Source organism: Meles meles, chromosome 9, assembly GCF_922984935.1.
Source record: "Meles meles chromosome 9, mMelMel3.1 paternal haplotype, whole genome shotgun sequence".
Lineage (NCBI taxonomy): Eukaryota > Metazoa > Chordata > Mammalia > Carnivora > Mustelidae > Meles > Meles meles.
In genome coordinates, this window is record NC_060074.1 from 82,716,025 (window position 1) to 82,739,071 (window position 23,047).

General features: G+C 43.6%; 1 protein-coding gene across 3 annotated transcripts in view; it reads right to left on the reverse strand.

Moving 5' to 3' along the window:
- Positions 1-23,047, reverse strand: part of LYPD6B (LY6/PLAUR domain containing 6B) — a 177,410-nt gene that overhangs the window by 135,094 nt on the left and 19,269 nt on the right. Inside the window, exon 1 of one of the 3 annotated variants that reach the window (XM_046018110.1) lies at positions 20,603-21,101. The exons of the other annotated variants lie outside the window; for them this stretch is intronic. The gene's annotated coding sequence lies outside the window, so the exon portion shown is untranslated. Of the gene's footprint in view, positions 1-20,602; positions 21,102-23,047 lie in introns of those variants that run through there. 3 annotated transcript variants of the gene reach the window in all.

Below are 23,047 nucleotides of genomic sequence, written 5' to 3' on the forward strand. Positions count from 1 at the left end.
ACACGAACATGTACCCAAAAAGCACGGCAAACCATCCAGCAAGTGACTGCAGCACTTACGTCCGTGGTCACTATGGAGAAGACAGTAACTTCCTCCCAATAGGAAAGCTACACCGGAATAGCATACAGCAATTGGAACTGAAGAGTGGCAGACTATGCCACCCCAAAAGAGGACCACAGGCGTTCAGGACTTGTCACCAAAGTGGGCCACTTGGAGCAGGGATTGAACAGCTTGAGCTGGAGGCACTTGAAAAACAGCAAACGCGGGGAGAGGCCAGCTCCGAACTCCCCAATCTGCCTAAAGACAGATCCTCCATAAGTAGCTCAATTATCATAAATATCCTCCCAGGAGTTTCATCAACCCAGGAAGACAGACTCTTGTCACAGGAAAGACGACGGAAAGTCAACACCACACCCAGACTTTGTCACAAACTGTCCTACTTCCCTTCTGTTCTTCTAAGGGCCCTTTAATTCAGCTTTCCTAAAAATCATTTTCTCTCCCCTAGGAGCCCTACATCCCACTCTTGTTTTCCTGAGAAGATGGTATTTAATCCTGAATTCTAAACTGCCTCAAGGAATTACTTTTCTTTCAGTGTCTCTCATGTATACATGAGGTACACATGTTAATAAACTACTGTTTTTCTCTTGTTACTTTTTTTTTTTTAAGATTTTATTTATTTATTTGACAGAGAAAGACACAGCGAGAGAGGGAACACAAGCAGGGGGAGTGGGAGAGGGAGAAGCAGGCTTCCCGGTGAGCAGGGAGCCTGATGCGGGGCTCGATCCCAGCACCCCAGGATCATGCCCCGAGCCGCAGGCAGATTCCTAACAACTGAGCCATCCAGGTGCCCAGTCTGTCTTTTATTAAAAGGTTCTCAGTCAAGAACTCAGAAGAATAAGAGAAAAACTCTATTTCCTCCCCTATAAAATAAATGGTCATCCCTAGAGGCCACAACATGGCTAAATCTCATATAATGTTGACCAAAATAAGCCAGGCACTGAAAAAGTACATACCGTGACTATACAAAATAAGTACTTTATTTAAATTTTTTTAATTTAAATATATTTCCAAGTATGTAGATATATAAATAAAATTCAAACCAAGTGAGAATAACTAATGCTGTTAGAATTTAAAATAGTAGTTATTTTTGGCAAGAGGACTAGGGAGTAGGAAGGGCTACAATGGGCAGGGAGTGTCTCTGCTCAATGGTAATACAGGGATGTTCAGTGTGTGAACATTCACTGAACTGCACTCTTCTCTGTGCACTCAGGTTATATTTCAATAAAAAGTTTAATTAAAAAATATGAAGACAAAACCACAATGCAGGATCACCTCACACTTGTTAAAAAGGCTATTATAAAAAGGACAAGAAATAACAAGTGTTGGCAAGGATGCAGAGAAAAGGGAACCTTTGCGCCGTCCTGAGAAGGTAAATTGGTACAGCCTGGAAAACAGTATGGAAGTTCCTCAAAAGATTAAAAATATAACTACCTTATGACCCAGCAAATCCACTGTTGAGTATTTATCCAAAGAAAATGAAAACTCCTGTTCAAAATGATATATACCATCCCATGTTCACTGCAGCATTATTTACAGTGGCCAAGACAGAAAAACAACCTCAGCGTCCATCAACAGGTGAATGGGCAAATAAAATACGGTATATATTTTTCATATAACAATATTATTCAGCCATAAAAAAGAATGAAATCGTGCCATTTGCAACAACATGGATTGACCTTTAGGGCATTATGCTAAGTGAAACCAGTCAAACAAAAGCCATATCATGATTTCATTTATATGTGGAATTTAAAAAGCAAAAAACCAAGTTTAGGGACACACAGAACAGATTTGTGGCTGTCAGGAGCAAAGGATGGGTGGTGGGGAAAATGAGTGAAGGGAGTTAAAAGGTACAAACATCTAGTTATAAAATATACACGTCATGGAGATGTAATATACAGCACGATGACTTTAAAAGTTTCTACCACAAGAAAAAAATTTTGTAACTATATGTAGTGATTAATTAGACTTGTGATCATTTTCCAATCTATATGAATATCAAACCATTCGGCTGCCCATTTAAAACTAATATAATGTCACAGGTCAAGGAGATCTCAAAAAAATGTAAAAAATAGGAAGACACTGGAATCTTCCCTTCACCAAGAGACAGGACTTCTGTAACACCTCCCCACCCCTCCACCACCCCACCACCCCACCACCCCAAGAGACTGTGGTAACATCCGCTTAAAGCAAGTGAGAGTTCAGGGCACCGAGGAGCCAACATCACAGTCTGTACATAAAGTGAAATTAGACCCAATCCCTGCAATAGCTGTACAAATAACTCCACAGGCTTAGCAAAAATCGCTGGTGGGTGGGGGGGAGGTAATTACAAAGGCCTTTGATCCTCTATTACATCTTTTATCTGGGATCTCAAAGAAGCCAGTGAACAAACAAGGCCCAGCAGTGGTCGGCAGAGGCAGCCATGTCTTCGTCTGTCTACAGTAGCTGACCTGGATCCTGCACCTTGGCCTAGTGGCAGCTGGACTCAGGAAGAGACTGGAGGTTACTCATGTCCTGACAGAAAAACATTCTGATTAAATCAAGACTCCACGGATGTTAACTTCAGTCTGGTCTTTTTAGATAGGAGCCCAGTCAGACAGCAAATATATGTGCCCCAGGCTGGCATTTCTCCTAAGACACTGGATTCTAAAAAAGGAAGAACCGAGAACTTGAGAGAAAGGACACAGCCTACTACTTCCGACCTCCTGATCCTATTTGAACTCCTTGCCTCATGTTATGGGGTGAATGGTGTCTCACACACACACACACACACACACACACACACACACACACACACACATACACCCTACAAAAATGTTGAAGTCCTAACACCCAGTACTTCAGAATGTGACCTTATTTGGAAATAGAGTCCTTCTAGATGGGACTAGTTAAAATGAAGTTATTCTGGATTAGGGTGGGTCCTATTCCGATATGACTGGCATCCTTATAAAAAGGGAAAGTTTGAGCACAGACGCATAGACACACACACACCACAGAGGACCTCGTGTGAAGACTGGAATTACACTGCCACAGGAAGTACTGGGAAAGAGAGAGACCTGGAACAGATCCAAGTGCCTTCAAAGGGAACAGGGGCCTATGGACACCAACATCTCAAACTTCCAGCCTCCCACCTGGGAGCAGACACATTTCCGTTGTTTAAGCTACTTGGCTGTATTAGTTTGGGACAACAGCCCTAGCAAATGAATCCATCTCCTCAGCCCAGCAGGCCTGGCTGTGTCAGTTAACAGGACAGTTCTAGCTTTATCTCGGAGAAGAAGAAACAAGTACAGAGAAATAAATGGATGGCTTTAAGACACAAAGCCCTCACTAGAATTCAGAAACCAAGAAAAAAATATCTGCTGCAAAAAGTTGTGAGAAGTCAAAGCATGAAAGAAATGACAAAATCTCCCTCGCTAGGAGCCTGCTAGCTCCTCTGAGATGGCTTAGGATGGTTCTGTCTAAAAGGTGGCTAGTTTGTCCTCAAGGGTGTCTCCACATCCTACAAATCTCAGCCAACCCTAGCATACCTTCCCCCCAGACTCCTAATTCCCGCTGCAGGAATGAATTACTTTTCAAAGGCCTAAATCTACTAAAAAGAATGTAGCTACTGAATAGGAGGCAAGGGAAAAAAAAGAACATGAATAGAAATGACATTTTAATAAGTAATAACACTTTAAGGGAGGCTAGTTCAGACTCACTTCTGAATGTAATATGGAAGTCATCTACAATCTCTTCCAAAAACATCCGTTTAGCGAAAACTTTGCATGATATTGTCCATTTCAAGTGTGGCCATAGAAAATAAAAATGAGCCTCTACAAGCAGTCGGTGTTAGGGTTGGGTTTTATGAATTGATCTCTGGTATGTGCCAGCTATGGCCAGAGTCCAAATTGTAGCAAACATCAGTAGTATCTGGATTAAATTTAGTGTTTGCTACAACAATATGCTTAGAGTTAAATTTTATGAAATGGCAATCCACTCATGGAAGAAATACTAAGCACCTGTAAATGTCAGTCCAGAGCTGACAATCAGACCCAGGCATGGATGAGTCTAGCCTTGTCCTCACAGAGCTCAGCATGCGGTGCACAAAGTGGAGTTCGAAGGTACCCCACTCAGTGGTAATACTTCCTGGTTTTTAAAGGTGAAAATTTAGTAACAACTAGCTTAGAAATTTCTATTTGTTCTTCTGAATTTTATTTTATTTTTTTTTAAAGATTTTTTATTTATTTATTTTGACAGAGAGAGAGATCACAAGTAGGCAGAGAGGCAGGCAGAGAGAGGAGGAAGCAGGCTCCCTGCAGAGCAGAGAGCCCGATGCGGGGCTCGATCCCAGAACCCTGAGATCATGACCTGAGCCGAAGGCAGCGGCTTAATCCACTGAGCCACCCAGGCGCCCCTGTTCTTCTGAATTTTAAAACTAGCCAACTCCCAGGACTACCCTTGAAATGAGTAGCAAAGACTCTAGGCTCCTCTCCAGTATAATGCATAGGCGTATTGCCCTCCATGTGTGTGCCAGCCTTGGAAGCAGACCAGTTGATAGCTTGAGAAGACCAAGGTCATCAATTTAATCCCCAAAAAGGACCACAGTAACTTCCACATTTCAAATCATTGGTTTACAGAAAGGAATTGTGGCCTCCAACGCACAGAGAGAGGATAGGGACAAAGCATTTCATGAACAGAGAGGGAAACAAAGGCCAATACAAATGAAGATCTGGTTACAGCAGGAAACAGGCCTCTATCCAGGCACCATGGCACCTGGGGTGGGCAGCACTCCCCCCTCCGTCTGGGATTCCCTCTGTCCTCCCAGTATGCTCTTTTGGCCCGACACTGGCACTATGACATTTTCCAGTCAGCCTACGAGGCAAACCAGCAGTGTTCCCAGTCACATTGGTGTGAATTCTAGAACTTACCTTTCCTATTTAGGGAGGAGGGAGCAGTTCAGAAACAGCCTCTCAAACCAACAGCAGCAGTTTGCTTCAGGGAACAACAGCTCCGTGTTAGCCCCAGGCTACCCCTCTGGGACTTGATGCCCATCCAACTCCCCTTCTTCCTCAGGGACACCAGATCACTTTTGGCAAATGACAAGCTGAAAGGTACAGGCCAGAGTGATTAACACCAGTTCTCCATTGTTAAATTTGCAATTTATCCACTGAAAAGATACCTAGCACTTGAAGAAAGGACAAAAACCTTAACAGCCACTCCCTTAAATCACTTAAAAACAGCCCTTTGAAGAGTTACTCCAGCAGACATCACTTCTTACTATAGATCACATGGTCTTTAAAAAAAAAAAAAATCGAAGTGTTACAGAAATAAAATGGTTTCCTAATACAAAGGGAATTTTTTATAAGTTAATCAATTATGTCCAGATGGTTCTTTAAGCCACGCTAGAAACCCAAGCCCTCACCTTCCCGGGCTGCTGGGAAGTTGCCCCACTCCCCAGAGCTTTCGGCAGACCATCCCTAGGGGCAGCTGATGCTCCCAGTGCATACCCAACACGATTTTTTGCCTTATTATTTCAAGATTCAAGGGACTTCCTAGGAATTAAAGATGAGCTGTCAAGGCCTTCTGCGGCCTTTAGCGGGACACCGGTCACTAAGTTGAGCATAGCCATTCCTTCCAGCCAGCGGCCTGGCGATCTATAGCCAGAGGCACAGGTTGTTCTCTCCACAAATTACAAATGCCTGCAGCACATATGTGGAGGTGGAGGAGGCCTGCAAACTATGCACAGCCTGGGTTAGTAATGTTCTCACGTCTCCCTTTTAAGGGTTTCTTCCTCCTCCCTACATAAGTAACTCCAACCCCAGCATATTGCAAGCTTAGGCTACCATTAAGGAATTTACAAAAATGCCTTGAACACCTCAGATTTTAAATATGCATGATAACATCTTCCACTGAATAAGGATACTCAAGTTTTCTGTCCATTTTCTATTCTTGGTTCTTTTTTTTTTTTTTTTTTTAAATTAGAGTCGGTGATTTGGGGGGCACCTGGGTGGCTCAGTCAGTTAAGTGGCCAATTCTTGATTCCAGCTCAGGTCATGGTCTCAGGGTCCTGGGATCAGGGCATGCATTAGGCCCCGCACCCAGCAAGGAGTCTGCTTAAGGATTCTTTCTTCCTCCCCCTCCTCCTCTGCTCCTCCACTATGCACGGGCACGTGTATATGTGCGCTCTCAAACTCATTCCCTAAATAAATCTTTAAAAAATAAAGTCAGAGGGATGCCTGTGTGGCTCAGTTGGTTAAGTAGCTGCTTTCGGCTCAGTTCATGATCCCGATGTCCTGGGATCGAGTCCCACATAGGGTTCCTTGCTGGGCAGGGAGCCCGCTTCTCCCTCTGCCTCTGCCTGCCCACTCTGTCTGCCTGTGTTCTCTCTCTCTCTCTGACAAATAAGTAAATAAAATTTTAAAAATCTTAAAAATAAATAAAAAATAAAATTAGAGTGAGGATTTTTTATTCTACTTTTTCAGGTAGTACATCCTTAATATAGTATATTTATTAGATCCAGAACAGTCTTTTAAAAAATTCCCATCTCATAATCAACATTGCTTCCTATCTTTTCCAAACAATCCTTATCCTGGTTCATACCTAATGTAGATCATAAATATTACAATAGCTATAAAATGTCCATCCTATGGATGTAGAATTTACTTATCCCTCCCCTTTTGTTAATTAACTCACTTTCCATTTTTATTATAAATCACACGTTAAAGAACATCTTCATGCCAAAGATTTTTTTTAAATTTCAGACATTCCTTGAAAATAGATTTCTAGAGTTAGAATTTGTCCTGGTGTAATTAACCAAATGAGCAAATAATTTTAAAGTTGTCAATAATGGACTGCCAAAAGGGTTCTCATGCACTGCAGGGTTAAATCCTGACATTTTACTTACCCATATTCAAAACCCATTCTTTCCTAGAATCCCTTCCTCTCCTGGACTTGCCCCTCCCATCAGCCTCCTGCTTCCGTGTGCAAAACTGGCCCGTTGCTAGGCTTATCTGTCTTACCTAGAAGAGGGTCTGGCTTTGTTCCTACTTGCTTTTGTTTCTGCCTATTTTCACTCCTCCTCTAACTCTGCCACAATACTCCCCAAAAAGTATCTCATTAGCAATGGATACATATAGAATACAGGTATATCTCACCTGCTTTTTAGAATGTAAATCCTTTAGCGATTAGGAATATTTAATTATAAAAGATATCTTATGATAATTTCTAATTTCCTTTTTGTGAATTTTTTTCTCAAGTTCCTAGTAACACTCAGTCACAGTCAAATTGCACTAATTTACAGGTTCATCCATCATTTCAATAATTTCTGCCCTCTATTTCTCCATTCACACAGAACAAACAAGTTTCCTTCTTTCCTGTCAAAAGTCTGACAACTTTTTAAAAGTTTGTCTTTTTTCAGAATCCCATAAACTATTTAATTCCACCACACACTGAAATTAGCACAAACATGCACTTAAATGGTTCGGATGCTCAGAAACACTGAGATGTAATCAAATGTACATAAATACTGCAAAACACAATATAAAACCACAGCCAGAAACATATGTATTCATCAAAACACAAGTTGTCAACCTAAACCTGACTGGCAGTTTCTAGGTTTTTTCTATCACCTGTTTACTACTTCTTTACTCGGGACCTGCAGCCCCATAAGGAATTTCCAGCAAATGCCCAAGATTTAAGAACAATTCATGGAAAATGAGAGAAAGGGAGAAAAAGATTTTCAATTTCACAATCAAAATCACTAAGCTTATAGACCACCTAGATAGATCCGTGCTGCAAATTAAGAAGAGATCACCATCATTTAACTTCAGCAACAATCGTGAAGAATAAGGTGGGGAGAGCTCTACTAAGACCATCTCTCCCTCTCTCCATTTCACTTGGACCTCAGTCACTCTGCCACCTGAGGCCAACGGTATGAAAAGGATACACAGCAGTGGCTTCTCAAACTTCCATGTGCCTCTGAATCTCCTGTGATCTATGGAAGGCTGATTCTGCTTTGGGGGCTGGGGGGAGCAGCTCCTGAGATCCTGCATTCCAGCAAGCTCCCAGGGGCTAGTTACTGCTGCTAGTCTGAGGACCACACTCTGGGAAGATTTCAGCACCTGGGAATTTTGTCATCACAAAAGTTCCCAAAATGCAGCTATAAATGATTAACTCCCTTTGTTTTTATGAAAAGCAAAGTTCTTAAGAAAAAAGCTTTTCTTTAAAAGCTTAAACCCTGATAGATTCTGAAATACATCAGAAACTGGTAACGTGGGTTGCCTTGAGGAAGAAACTGGCCAACTGGAGGAGAGGAGTTGGAGAGTGTTTTGCAACTTTTAAATGTTGAACCACGTGAGTAATTACCTATTCAGAAAACAAATCGTATTTCAAAATTTTAAAGCATTTCATAAGATATTCTGGAAGTTCAATAAACGTTAAATCAAATTAATCCCTTCCCAGGAAAGTAAGTGGGAGGCCAGGAGACCACTTACCTTAAATAAGTTAGCATCTTTCTTCAAAGAGGGAATATCCCTTAGTTCAACCAGCTTCTAGGACGATGCCAATACTACATTTTTATTATAACAACATGTTTCAACCCAATTCTCCAGCCCTGGAAGGGCCCCTAGCATACCGTGATTCATAGTAGATTCAAAAAAGCTATGTGCACTCTAGTAACTTGGGTCCCAGTCCTGGGAACAGGGAGCAAATGCAGAGAACTTTTGATCACCTCAATCTCTGGCCTGTAAATTTGAGAATTGGGTCTGTTCGCACTATCTTTGTTCCTACGAATATCATTCAAGTTGGCGTTTTGGATCTGTCTAGAAGCAACTGCAGCTGAAATCAGAAACCATAGGCAGGAAAGGGAGGGAATGTGTGTACCAGTGTGTGTGTTCCTGGGTGTGTCCTCACAGGAGTGACCCCACACCCGACCTTTAGAGCAAACATTAACTCCGACGTCTGTTCTCATCTTAACCCACACTGACTCTGTCCCCGCCCGCACCCTCCCAGGCAGGGGCTCTGCAGAAAACACATTCTTCTGTAACCTGGTCACCACTCAGCTCTGGGACACTCAAAGTGCATGTGGCATTTGCAACTTCTAAATTGATATTTATCCATACACCCTTAAATGCTTGTCTGGGCTCTATTTTTTACCGCATCACCGTAAGGCAGACCATCCCGCATTCTGCCGAGGCTTCCTTCCCTTGCTGCCTCGCTTCCGCCCTCCTTCTCCACCCACACAGTCGTCACCCCATGGGGATCTTTATCCCCCCCAGCTCCAGGGCCCCATCCTCTCGCTTTCAGGTCTAGCCTGTGCTTAAAACGGACGGGCTCAGCTGTGTGGGAGCAAGGTGAACGGTCAGAGACAGACAAACCCATGTCCCAGCTCAGCCTCAAGGAGCAAGCCAACAGTCCAGCAGACGTGTCTGCAGAACCAGAGTCAACCATGCCGAATTCCAGTCTCCACGTCTGTTAGTTGACAAGGCAGTGGTAGGGAGAGAACCAAGAAACGCTGGAGTAAATCAGGTTACCGCAACACAGTAGCTCTTCCCAACTCTCTACGGAGCCCCCAAGAGCCACAGATACAGCCCAGAGCCAGCACTAACTCCCAGCAACACAGGCGTGAGCTTGGCGGGGAGGATGTCGAGAACCGGGCACAGCGCTGGACGCCGCCAAGAGGGCTGCGTTTCCAGCAGGAACGTCTATGCCAAGCAGGAAATGCAAGACACTCAGAATTACAGGCCAAAAATACATCGTGAGAGTTGTGGCGGGAGTGCCATTCAGCTCACGTGGGTGTTCTCACCCAGGGCTCGAGCTCGCGTGGCTGGTTTCTTACCTGCCAGTTGGTGGGTGTGAGGGCCTCTGCCCTCATCAGCAATGGATCAGGAACGGAGAGCCACCGAGCTGGGCCTGCCGGTTAAAAGCAAGAGGAGCTACGGCTGCATAGGGCTGGAGAAAGTAGTAACGGCTGCCAAAGGGCCATTCCCCTCACTCCCAAGTCTGATGAGCCCCTCCCGCATCACAGCCCCCACTAAAAGCAATGGTAACTAGGCAGGCATTGCACCTAAAGCCATCACCCAGACCATTCTCCCTGCTTGTTCCTCTCTAGCCACTCTGAAGTGCCTTGAACAAGGCAGATGAGTTGCCAGCCTAGGACCTTTGGTCCCTCTGCCTAGAAGCCTCTTCCCATAGGTGCCTTTACAGCTCTCTTCTCTCTCTTCCACTCTTCACTCAAATGCCCGTTAGCCTTCCCAGACCACCCTATTTAAAATTACAAATCCCCTCTACCAGCACCTCAGCACTCTTTCCTTTTCTTGTTTTATTTATTTTTTTAAAAAGATTTTATTTATTTATTTGACAGAGAGAGATCACAAGTGGGCAGAGAGGCAGGCAGAGGTCGGGGAGAGCAGGCTCCCCTCTGAGCAGAGAGCCCGATGCGGGGCTCAATCCCAGGACCCTGAGATCATGACCTGAGCTGAAGGCAGAGGCCTTAACCACTGAGCCACCCAGACGCCCCTATTTTTTTTTAAGGGAGAGTTGTGGGGAGAGGGAGTGAGAATGTTAAGCAGGCCCCACATCCAACATAGAGCCCAGTCCCACAGACCTGAGATCATGACCTGAGCCGAAAACAAGAGTCAGACACCCAACTGACTGAGCCCCCTAGGGGTCCCTCTTTATTCTTCTTCCAAGCACTTATCACACTGATGTTCTGTACACTTTACCGACATATTGTTTATTGTCTCCTTCACCAGAAACATGTGTGCTGAGAGTCTAGGAAGACTTAAAGAACTTTCAAGAGAAAAAAGTGATATTACAAGCCAAAACCACAAATGCCCATTATGTCCCCTTCCTCACTTTACTCAGCCATTCCCAATTGTTAGATGTGGATTGAGAGACGTCCTTCTTCAAGTTCTCCTTCACGTGCTTCTGCTTCCCTGGTATCCTCTTTCTCCAAGCTCCCATAGCACTATTTTTTTTTTTAAAGATTTTATTTATTTATTTGACAGAGAGATCACAAGTAGGCAGAGAGGCAGGCAGAGAGAGAGAGAGAGAGAGGGAAGCAGGCTCCCTGCTGAGCAGAGTCCCATGCGGGACTCGATCCCAGGACCCTGAGATCATGACCTGAGCCGAAGGCAGTGGCTTAACCCACTGAGCCACCCAGGTGCCCCACCCATAGCACTATTTATGCAAGACTTTAATCCAACAGCACCTGCCTCACTGGGCGACTGGGGGATGAGATGAGTGAGTTCGGGGTTAGAAAAGCTCCAAGACAGCGCTGGGCACTATTACTTATCCAGTAAGTCATAGCCATCATCATCATTTAGCATATGTATCATGTCACATATACTGACCGAAGTCTTATTTCTACAGCTAGATGATAAGCAAACTGAGGGCAAAGATTTCATTCTGTATTTTGAAATCCCCCAGAGTACTTAACCTGTTGTTTTTTTTTTTAAAGATTTTGTTTATTTTATTTATTTGACAGAGAGAAATCACAAGAGAGGCAGGCAGAGAGAGAGGAAGGGAAGCAGGCTCTCCGCTGAGCAGAGAGCCCAATGCGGGACTCGATCCCAGGACCCCGAGATCATGACCTGAGCTGAAGGCAGCGGCTTAACCCACTGAGCCACCCAGGCGCCCCCTTAACCTGTTTTTTAACAATTGTTTGTCAACTGGTTGAAACGAAGGATTTCCACTTTTAAAGATTTGTTTGAAACCCCTCCGAACCTCTGTTTAAACAGTGACTCTAATCCTCTCCCTCCTCCAGGACTGACCGGGTGGGTAAATACAGCAAATCCTTGAAAATGGCATGTATAATAGGAACTTTGCTATTGCATGAACAGCAGAGCCAAAATACTATATGAAAGATCAAACAAATATTGACTCAAAAGAATTTTCCCCAAGGCAACTGTTATAGTCTTATCTTGAATAGAATGTTTGCAGTTAATTAAGTATTGCTGTGGTCTCAGCAAAATCCCAGGCAGACCCTGCCAGACTGAGTTTTACATTCCCATCATCTTATCACTATTTACAAGTCCCTCTCCTCACACCCCCTCACCTAGCACTACTGCCAATGCTGTACATGGGATTAAATGATAAGTAAATCATACACCTTTTATCCGTGGACAAAAGACAATGGAATTTCAGTCCCAAAGATTCCATTTACCTAGCTCACAGCAAATACACTCTGTCTTTAGCCTCCCAGAAATCCATCAGGCTGCATCTATTACTACCTGTGGACGTCTTAAGAAATGTACGAAATAACAGACGGGTGTAGAGATGGGGCGTTCACTGGTTTCATGGAAGGCGCCTGTCTGCACCAAATGTGAGAGTTCACCAACCCTGAAGCCTGCCAGCAACCATGAGCTTCAAAATTCACCTCAGAATCATACTGCTCTGTGCGGGGAGTGGACTGATTGCTAGCTTACACTGCATTGTCTAAAATGTGGAGGAGGTCAATTATGATGGGTAGAAGCCAACAAAAATCATTCACAAAACTTCTTCCTTCCCTCCAGCCTTATTTATCAATGCTTTATGTGATGACATCATAGTTCCTCAATGGGACAGGCACCATTCTAAGCACCAGGAATACAGAGAAAATAAACCCTACCATGCCCTCAGGAAAGTGATGAGAGAAAGAGAGAGAGAGAAGTGGGGGAGGGGGAGTCAACAATAAGTAAAATGTATACAATTGGCCCATGAACTACAATGGGTTTGAACTTCTTGGGTCCACTTACGTGTGGATTGTTTTCAATACAGTACAGTACTATACAGGTATTTTCTCTTGTGATTTTCTTGACCTTTTCTCTAGCTTACTTGACTGTAAGAATATAGTATATAATGCATGTAACATAAAAATATGTGTGAATTGACTGTTTCTGTTATCAGTAAAGCTTCTGGTCAACAGTAGGCTATTAGTAGTTTAGTTGAGGGGGAGTCAGAAGTTACACATGGATTTTCAGCACAGGGCTTGTGGCTCCTAACCCCCATATTGTTCAAGAGTCAACTGTACCATATTAAATACTGGTAAGTGCAAAGGAAGAGAGAACAACAACAACAAAAAAAAAAGAAAAATAGGGAAGCACAATATAAAATGTTATAGGGCCAGAAGGAGGGGTGAAATTACAGAGGGGTAGCCAAGAAGAGTCTCACTGAGAAGCTTGTATTTGAGTCTGAAGGATGTGAGGAAGACAGTCTTGCGGAAGGATGGGGAAGAGCACTCAAGGCAGCATTAAATACAAAGGTCCTGTGGTGGATCGTAGCTGGCATGTTGGGGAAACAGCAAGGAAGCCAGTGTGGCTGCAGCCAGCATTCATGGAGATAGATTTAAGAAATAAAATCCGAGAGGAGTAGGTACTAAGATGTATGCCTCCAAAACACATACCACTTTGTCAATCACAGAGAAAAGTCACCCATTTACCAAATTTTCATATACTCAAAACGCTGTAGTGGTTATTTTTCAAAAAAAAAAAAAAAATGCATATCTCTATATTTTCAAGAGAACAACAAAAAGACAAAAAAAAAAAAAAAGCCAACATACAAAAGAAAAGGAAAATAAAGCCATCATATTTGCCTGGGGAATAATCCCAAACTTCCATTAAGAAAAATGAAAACCGTCTGTGGCTTTGAGCTTAAGCTTCCATAGAACTGGGACCAACCATCACAATAGAGAACACAGCTTAGCACCATGGGCAACTGGATGAGCAACAATGCTATAAAAAGATATCAAGCTGGTACAAAAGAATAACATGCAGAATTACAAGAGACGGGGCATTGAAATTTACCACAGGGACATTTCTGTAAATGTTGCAATGCCCCAAATGTCTGTGGCAAATTTGAATGCCAAGCTGGCTAATGCAATATCCAGACCACACATCCTTCCTGCCCAACCAGCTTCTCAACATGAATAAGATGCTATCAACCAAGATCTGCAACACAGCAGGGTTTGGGGAGGTCCATTAAGCTCTGCTATCTTCCAATTCCACTCAGTCCTCATCAACCAGTTTCATGAATCATGTAAACAGGTTTCCTATGAACAAACACTCATAAATTCTAAACAGTTCAGTGCGGTGACTCCACTGTTCTTCAGAACACAGGGTCTGTGTCACCAAGACCAAGGCCGAAGACATGGACCACAGGGCCTACTCTGAACCCTGTGTAACAGAAAACAACCATTATTAATGACTAGTCACAATCCCTCCCCATCAGGTTCTGTGAGGCCACGCCCACCTCTCCACCCACAAAACGGACAAACACTTGTTCTGAGACTATCCTTAGTTGGAAATTACCAGGAAGAGATTTGAAAGAAGTCAGTGGGACAAAAGTCATCTACAGAAGAAAGAACTGCAAGGAAAGAAGTGACCGAAACTTCAGAAAAGGATGGACCAGAGGAGCAATAATGAGTGTTGCAGAAAGGTGATCTGGGACAGCGCACACTGGCAGAGAAGCAAGAGAATTTTTAGGGATATTACTTAGCATTTTTAGAAACATACATTAAATCCCTATTAATGTTCTCTGAAAAGGGCAAAGTCTGAAGTGTGGAAAAACTTGTTTGTGACTTTAGCTTCTGAACTGGGTTCTTCAAAATGGTAAAGTTTACCTGGTACTTTTAGAACAAGTGGACTTGGGGGGCGCCAGGGTGGCTCAGTCGTTAATCGTCTGCCTTCCGGGCTCAGGTCATGATCCCAGGGTTCTAGGATAGAGCCTTCCATCAGGCTCCCTGCTCAGCGGGAAGCCTGCTTCTCTCTCTCCCACTACCCCCTGCTTGTGTTCCCTCTCTCGCTATGTCTCTCTCTAACAAATAAATAAATAAAATCTTAAAAAAAAAAAAAAAAAAAAAAAAGCACAAGTAGACTTGGGGAAAGAGTCCATGGACAGAAAAAATGCCGTGAATACTTCACTTGACAGACTACATTCTGCATTATCAAGGGCAATGGTGTATTCCAAAACAAAGCATGGCAAAGATGTTACAGGGAAAAATGACAACCAGATGTCCCCTACCCTGCTTCCAACGTTGAAGCCTGTTATTCTACAGATGTTAAAAACCACAAGTCATATTCCTCCCAAACGACCTAAAAAAGCAGAAATATGGACAAAGATTCATTCTGTCCTGCATTTTCCCACTCTCAGCAAAGAGCCTAGGTAACAAAAACCTGTTTCCTTGCAGTGGTATTCCCCAATCATCTAGAAGTTTCTACCCAGTTGACCTAAGGGGGAAAAAAGGATTTTCTCCTCGGATCATGAATCTAACCAGCCCTCCTTTTCCCCTCCAGAAGACAACCTACTAGGCAAGTTGAGAGGAGGGTAGTCACATACCCTTTAAAAGCAAAGATTTTTCTATCCACCAAAAAGTTTCTGATCAAAAGGGATTCATAAATAAAATAAAATATGCCCCACTGGTGAGTAGTCGATTTTTCAAGTGCACAAGGATGTTAATAAATTCTCCATTCTAACCATAAAATAACTATTGGAAACACTCATGATTATACCAGAATTCTGTTTAAGTTATATAAAATTTAAAAAAAAAAATTAAGTGGAGAGGGGCGCCTGGGTGGCTCAGTGGGTTAAAGCCTCTGCCTTCGGCTCAGGTCATGATCCCGGGGTCCTGGGATCGAGCCCCGCATCGGGCTCTCTGCTCAGCAGGGAGCCTGCTTCCCTTCCTCTCTCTCTGCCTGCCTCTCTGCCTGGTTGTGATTTCTCTCTGTCAAATAAATAAAATATTAAAAAAAAAAATGTTTAAAAAAATTAAGTGGAGAAACAGAACCTATAAGTAACATGAGAACTAAAGACAGCGCTATCCCAGAAGATCCTCTAAAACCAAAGAAACAAAGACCATGTGAGATACTGCTTTATAATTCTACATAAAACCCAAATACCTGCTTATGTAGGATGCTTTCTGTTCTCTGTCTTAAATGTTTTTTCCTGTTTTCTTGATTTTCCAAAAGGATAATAACAATGTCTATAATCAGGGAAAAAAGAAACCATGAAGTTTTAAAAACTGATGTACAAAGCCAGACAGACGACGTAGGGCTCGAGCCCAGGCCCCTGGGACCATGACCTGAGCTGAAGGCTGATGTTTAATCATCTGAACCACCAAGGTGCCCAAAAGAGCAAATTTTAAAAAGACCTTCAAATTATTAAAGTGTTAAAGAACTAAAATGTTTATTAAGGGTCAGAACGTATAAACAGAAAATGTGATCAGGAGAAAGCATTCACCACTGAGTAAGCTACCTTTCCCAGTTCAACAATTTCTACGTTCTGTATACCAGCGCTTCTCATACTTGAGCACGTCTTCTGCTCAAGTTCTTACGCCACCTTGAGGGTATGTTAAAACACAGATGATGTGGTCTGAGAAGGTGCACTTCTAACAAGCTCTCAGGTCATACAGTGCTACCAACATGCAGACCTCACTTTGAGTAGCCACGTTTGAAGCCATGGAGAGTGAGTAGACTCTAGCCTGGGTTCTCCCAGGAAGCATTCCCGGCTCATTCTAGACAGGGCAAAAGAGCAAATGAACTCAGGATTCCACCTCCTTTCAAAGCTCTAAAGCAAAGGCACAGGGTCCATTCTCTTGTCATCCCTTGGCTATTAAACACTTGTTATGTTCTTTAAAAGGGGGGTGTCAAGACAATCAGGATTGCAGGACCTAATGAGTTTGCTGGAGCACCCAATGGAACCAGCCTCTGGCAGACAGTCTCTGAACGCCCTAGAATTCACAAAATACCGAATCTCTTGGTGGCAGTTTTCAACCACATCATTTCCTACAATGATTTTGTCAGATGCCCAGGAATAGGAGGCAACCCACAAATTCAGAATCTATCACTCATAACGACACAAAACAAGGCAAACATGCCCTCCATGAGCTTACCTAGGGCATTCAGGCGACTCTGAGAACACCGGTGCATAGGCCAAGGGTTTGAAAGGAGTCAGAACAGAACCTGCCCTTTTACTCCCAAGCTCCTACTTGCCGCCTCCTCAGGGTCCATCAGGAGCTAACAGCAAAACCACGCTCACAAACTCCATGCTGCCACAGAAAGAGACGGCAACGCCTGAGAAATGCCTCCGGCCCACGCCCAATATCCTCCATATCGACAACCCATCAAAGCGGTGGGGGGTGACAGTGCGGACTCCTTTCACCCTGAGGAAGAAGGCACCTGGCTGAGAGGCCTCCAAGTTCTATGCAGCAAGAACCTCAGCAAGAAACTGACTTAATTAACCATGCAGAGGAGCACAGAGAATTCCCACCAGCCCCCACGTTCCCCAAACACCACATTGCCATTTATCCCCCCTTGCTGTCATTTCCTGCCCGCAGTGAACTAATTACACACAGTGGGAATTCTGGAGCTGCTGGTTCTAATGTTTATCTGCTGTTAACTTGTTGTGTGACCTCAAAGATATTTCTCTAGTGCCTTTATTTCCTCTGCGATAAAAACAAGATAAGGGAATGACGTGCTTGACAAAGTACCCTCACAGAATACTACAGTCATCGCTACCCTAGAGAAGCTCACGGGGATGGTAATTAACGTGTCTCTTTTACGAAGGCCTTCAGTAAATATGCTGACATGCTGTGGAAAGTTGTGAAAAGCCTGGGATCTCAAATGCTATTTCCTCTTCTGCTAAAACAGGTTTTGGTGACAGATGCTACCTATAAAATTATTGGTAAAAATAGTACTGAATGTGCTTCTTTGTAAATCACTGTTGCATTCACTGAGATGTATTTTTCTGGAATCAGAGCTCTAACGACAGACCATGGCTTCACAAGTAGAAGAGATACTAGGAAAACCACCTTGAGTGATATTTCCATAGCGTTAACATCCAGCACCAAAGACTTAGTTAAGTAAATTTGGGCTGTTCCTCCTTTCCAGTGAAATAATTTGCTACCATTTTAGAAGGTTAATTAGTAACATAGTCTGAGCATGTGAGAAAAGCTGGTTACAAAATATTCTGTAGCTAAAACAATCATTATAATCTGATTTTGTAAATCTATCCGGGCATAAAAAATACTCAATAAATTATATTTTACATCTATTAGGTCCCCAGTCCTTTTCTTAAGTATTTGAGTAAGCTGTGTATACAAGTTATAACACATATTAATCACTTATGTGTCACAAATTTAATGCAAATTTTCCCAGTCCATTGTCTCTTCATTTATACATAAGTTCTAAGTTTTCATATATTCAAGTCTATTTGTTTTTTCTTCACTGGTTGCTTCTCTTGCAGTAAAGCCATGAAAATTGTCATTTCTATGCAGACCTAATAAATATTTTCTGCTAGCTTTTCTATAATTTGATTTGCAATATTCAGCTCTCTGTAGAGTTTATTTGTAAGACATGGTATGTTTGATGGAGTCGAAAGTGATAGCTTCTTATGTGAAAAGCATTTATTAAATAATCTATTAAGTAATTCTTCCTCACTGACTTATTTTGAAAATGTTAGCACATTGGCATTAGATGTAGTTAGGAAGTTACTCCAGTTCATTTTTTAAATAAAAAGTATAAAAGCCTCAAAGTAAAAACCCAAATATACATAGTAGTCTCATAAGAAATCTCAGGAAGAGATTATAAACAAATCAAATGATCAAGCCACTTTGCCTTCATTTCAGGCATCAGTCAGTTAAGCAATCATTCCTACTTAAAATCAATTCCTCCCATTCAGTAGAAGGCTTTGAGAATGTATTGGAGGGCATATAAGTATATGGTGGCCAAGTCACCAATTGCTGTTTGGCCCCCTGCTTATTTGGGGATGGGCAACTTCCTGGGCGGCAAGCAATATTATTCCAAACCCAATAATGGCCCTTGGCCTGAAAACACTAAAAAGAAGTTGAAGAATTCATTGCTTCATTTAGTCAAGATTTAGAACTGTCATTTTCACTCTATTGATTTTTCCTCCAGATATATTAGAAACCTACTATACACAATATGTACTATATAAATTTAGACTTGTTCTTTCCATTTCTAATGTCTGCATCTTCCCATTCCCATTAAGATATAAGCTCCTGGAAAGCAAATGCTGTGCTTGTTAGGGAAGGAAGGAAGGAAAGACGGACAGACAGATGGACAGGCACATTTGCTGAGTCTTACCCACAACAGACACCCAGGAAAGCCTGCCAACAAATCAACAACATTTAAGCAGTTCAGCCATAAATGATGCTTAAAGAAAAAATTATCTAAACATACGTACACACACACATATACACGTATGTATATGTGTATGCACATATGTATAGATATCTCATTAAATGTTTTCATCTGAATTCATCTCTCCTACTAAGTAACATGGAGAGATTCTTGCCATCAACCCACACCCTGAAGCGCAAGACATGATGATCTTTCTGTTCATTTGCATAGCTACGACTTGTCATTATCCAGCCTTATTTTTTTGACTCAACAAAATAGAATTGCACCATTAGGATTTCAGCATGTCTGTTCTTGCAGTGACTATTTTGAATTGTGCCTCTAGAAGCAACCACTTTAGAAAAAAAAAAAAAAATGTAACTTCCAAAGAATACACTTGGCTTGGTTTTCAAACCTGAGCTTTTCTGGGTTCACTTGCCTGTTGCTTTTCCACATAGAGAAGGACTGTCTGAGAGAGGTTCCTCTGGAGCAAGGCAGCTGATGAGAGAACTCAGCCTTGTAACCTCTGTTTGTAATCCTTTCCACCCATAAACGGACAAGTTCTCTAGGCTCTATCATCGTCAGCATCAGTGCTACAATTTACTGAGCACTTTATATACGTCAGTCACACTGCTAAATGTTTCACTTGTTATTTCCACTACCAGAAAATTCTGGAATATACCTGAACCCGTATCTTAAAATATTGCCCAACTTAATATTATACTTAAGTGTAATTTTAGAAATCTTGCTTAATTTTTTAGTCTAAGAAATGACTAGCATATTGAGAAGTTTGTTATTTAATTTCATAATACACTTGGATTCTCACACATAACAGAGAGAAGTCTAACCGCTAAGAACATCTCCTTGTCCCCGCTTCTCTCTTTTCTGTTGGAGAAGAATGGATGCGTTTGTCGTGCAGCAAAAGGAGGCCCAGGAGGAGCAAGAGAGATTATCTTACATGTTGGCAAAGCAGCTATATTTGACTCCTCCCATCCCTGTCCCTATCCTGCTCCTGAGGAGCTGGGAGAACAAGGTAGAGTTACGCACCCATAAATACTAACCAGGCTGCCTCTCCCTGGCCTCTCTCCCAACATTCGCCTAGGGGTTTCCACTGAAGAGGCAGGCACGCCTTCCAGGAGGTTCCCAGGGAATGGAAAGCAAATGTCAGGGAACCCAGGAAAAGATACAATTCCTTCCACTGTATCAAGAGAGATATCTAAAAACACATATAAACAAACACACAGTTTATTCTTGGGCTACACTGTAAGTCTTATCGTAGCTGTTCACATCTGCCACAAACCATGTTCCAGAAGAGCACTGCTGCCTGGGGAAGTCTGAGACAAGCGGCAGGCATTCCTCTGCTCCTCTGCACCCTTTCTGGTGGGTTTCATCAGAGAATGTTATCATCCCCATTTCATTCCACAGAGTCCACGTCAAACCCACACCAGTACACTTACCCCTAAAAGGTGCGGTCTCCTCCAGTGACTCAGGACAAAGAACGCATCTGCAAGGCCTGGAGGTGGGCATTGGGACAAGCGCAGGAAAGTCACTAATTGAAGCCAGGCCCCCGGGGTTCAGATTTGCCCACGCTGAGTGTTAACTCTGCCCCTCATGGAGCTCTCTCTTGGAACCTGCAATTGTAGGAGGACCAGAGCGGTCCATGGGGCCTCACGCTGTTGGCCCCAATCCTTCAGCCCTCCCTGGGTTCATGCCCTTCGCCAAGTGCCCTCGCAGCTCCTCCCACGGATGGGAATCAAATCATCCCTTGCCTCCTGATTGGAGGCTTGGCCTGGGAATGGCTTTGGCTGGAAGGAATCTAAGCAGTAAGAAGCCTTGCAGGTTTCCTTCTACCCCTTCTGGCTCTGCCACGGCTTTGGGAAGGGCCGCTCCAAGTAGCTGCTGCCCTCAGCTTGGATCCCACCTGAAGCAGATGAAAACCCAACCTGCATTCCCAGCTGGATCCCAGCTGGAAGCACGGCTGCTCAGTCAAGCCCAGTGGATTCCAGCCAAACCCCGGAGCCAACCGCAACTGCAAGAGCCTTAATAAGTAACTGCTGTTCTGAGTCACTGGGTTCTAGAGTATTTTTTATCCGGCATTATTAAGGAACAGCTAACCGATACACGATCTAAGGAGACTGCTCGTGGAAGGCACAATAGGCCGCATCCCCAAAAAATGATAACCACATTTTAACAAGTGCTTCCTATGCATCCATTTTTGTAAGAGCTTTAGGTGAATTTATTTACTTATTCATTCCTCACAAGGACCCTTGAAGACAGATAGGATTTTCATCCCTATTTTAAAAAGATGAGGCAACAGAGACACAGTTAAGTAACCTACCCACACCGGGAGGGTGGTAAAGCAGGACCGAACCCCAGTCACCAGTCACTGGCATCCAGAGCCCTTGCCTGTAACTGCCACGCTAAACAGCCTGGCAAACCCTCCTGTCCCAAGCTGCCTCAAATCTGTGGCCTCTCATACCCTGGGGTGAAATCCAAACTGACAAGTATGCTGGTAAAATATTCCAGGTCCTTCACAGCCTGGTCCCTGCTTATCCCATCTGGGCTCCTGCTCTCTCTCCCCCTCACTCCTCTCTCAAGGTCTGCCCCAAGCACACTGAGCCCCTACACTTCACCAAACTCCCCAATTCCCTTGCACCTTGGACCCACCACTTCCTCTGCCCAGAATGCCCTCCCCGTCCTTTCTGACCACCTCAAGGTCATCCTCTAGGACACAGGTCCCAGGTTCCTCCTGCAGAAACTACTTCCTGTCCCCAGCCAAGGGCACATGGTTGGTCAATCTGACTGTTCTCCCAACTTTCAGGACCTTTAACAAAAAAGCACAGACCGCTTTGCACTATTACCATCAACTTAGCCCTTTCCACAGCCTGGCCGTGAGCACCTTAAAGGCAAGGCCTAGGTCATATCTCTGTCAGCTCAGTATGTAACAAGGTACCCAGTTTCATCTTGGGAACTCAATAAAAGCTGACTAAATTAAAAAGCTGGCAAAAGGAGCAGCGACACGAGGGAGAAACGGATATGGAGACAGGAGGTTTAAGTTTTCATTTCTAAATAGCAAGTCTTCATTTCTAATAAACATTAATTAAACTGCCTAACACCCCTGGGTCTCCAGCTATATGTTCTTCAATTAAAATAGTTCTTTCATGACGGCTTCCTCTGCCAAACCTTTCCTCCCAGGCTTATGTGTTCACCAGAGCACTCAGGACAAGTAACAAAAGGCACGATATTTGCTTGAAACAGAGGGGAAATTGAAGGCTAACTCCCTCACTGTTCACTCCTGGCAACACAAAAGTACACCACTCTGATTTCCAAAGAGATGGAGGGAAGTTGGTGGCAGAGGAAGGCACATTCTTAAGGAGTGAAAGTAAAAGACTCCCAAGACAGGGCACAGAGAGGGGGGAGAAAAGGCTTATTTAATCCGAACCAGCAAGTGGTCCCTGGGAGAGCCCAGCTCTCAGAATTGCAACTTGCCGCTGACAAGGTGATTATTCCTGAGCCTCAGGGGCACCCAGTAAAAGTTCAGGGCTGGGCAACTCAACAGCCCCTGTGGAGAGCTGACAAGGGCCACAAGATGGATGTCACGGCTGTCCTCAAAATCGCAGGTCTCCCAGACCATGTGCAGGAGCCGGACCCTAATCTTGGAGCCGCAGGGCATCTCTATCAATAGGGGTGATATGGTCTGCTCCTGGAGCCTGAGGATGAAATCCTATAGGCACAGGCCCCTTTCCCCACTGCAGTTTCGCTGTCCCTGAAGAGTGGTGTTTCTGTTGCTGGTGTCTCCTGAGAAAGGTGGGAGACGTCCAAGTAATGGGTGAGTCCGGATCCCTGCCACACGCACATGGGACGGGATGTCAGAGTTACAGATGCCTGGAATGCAAGAACCA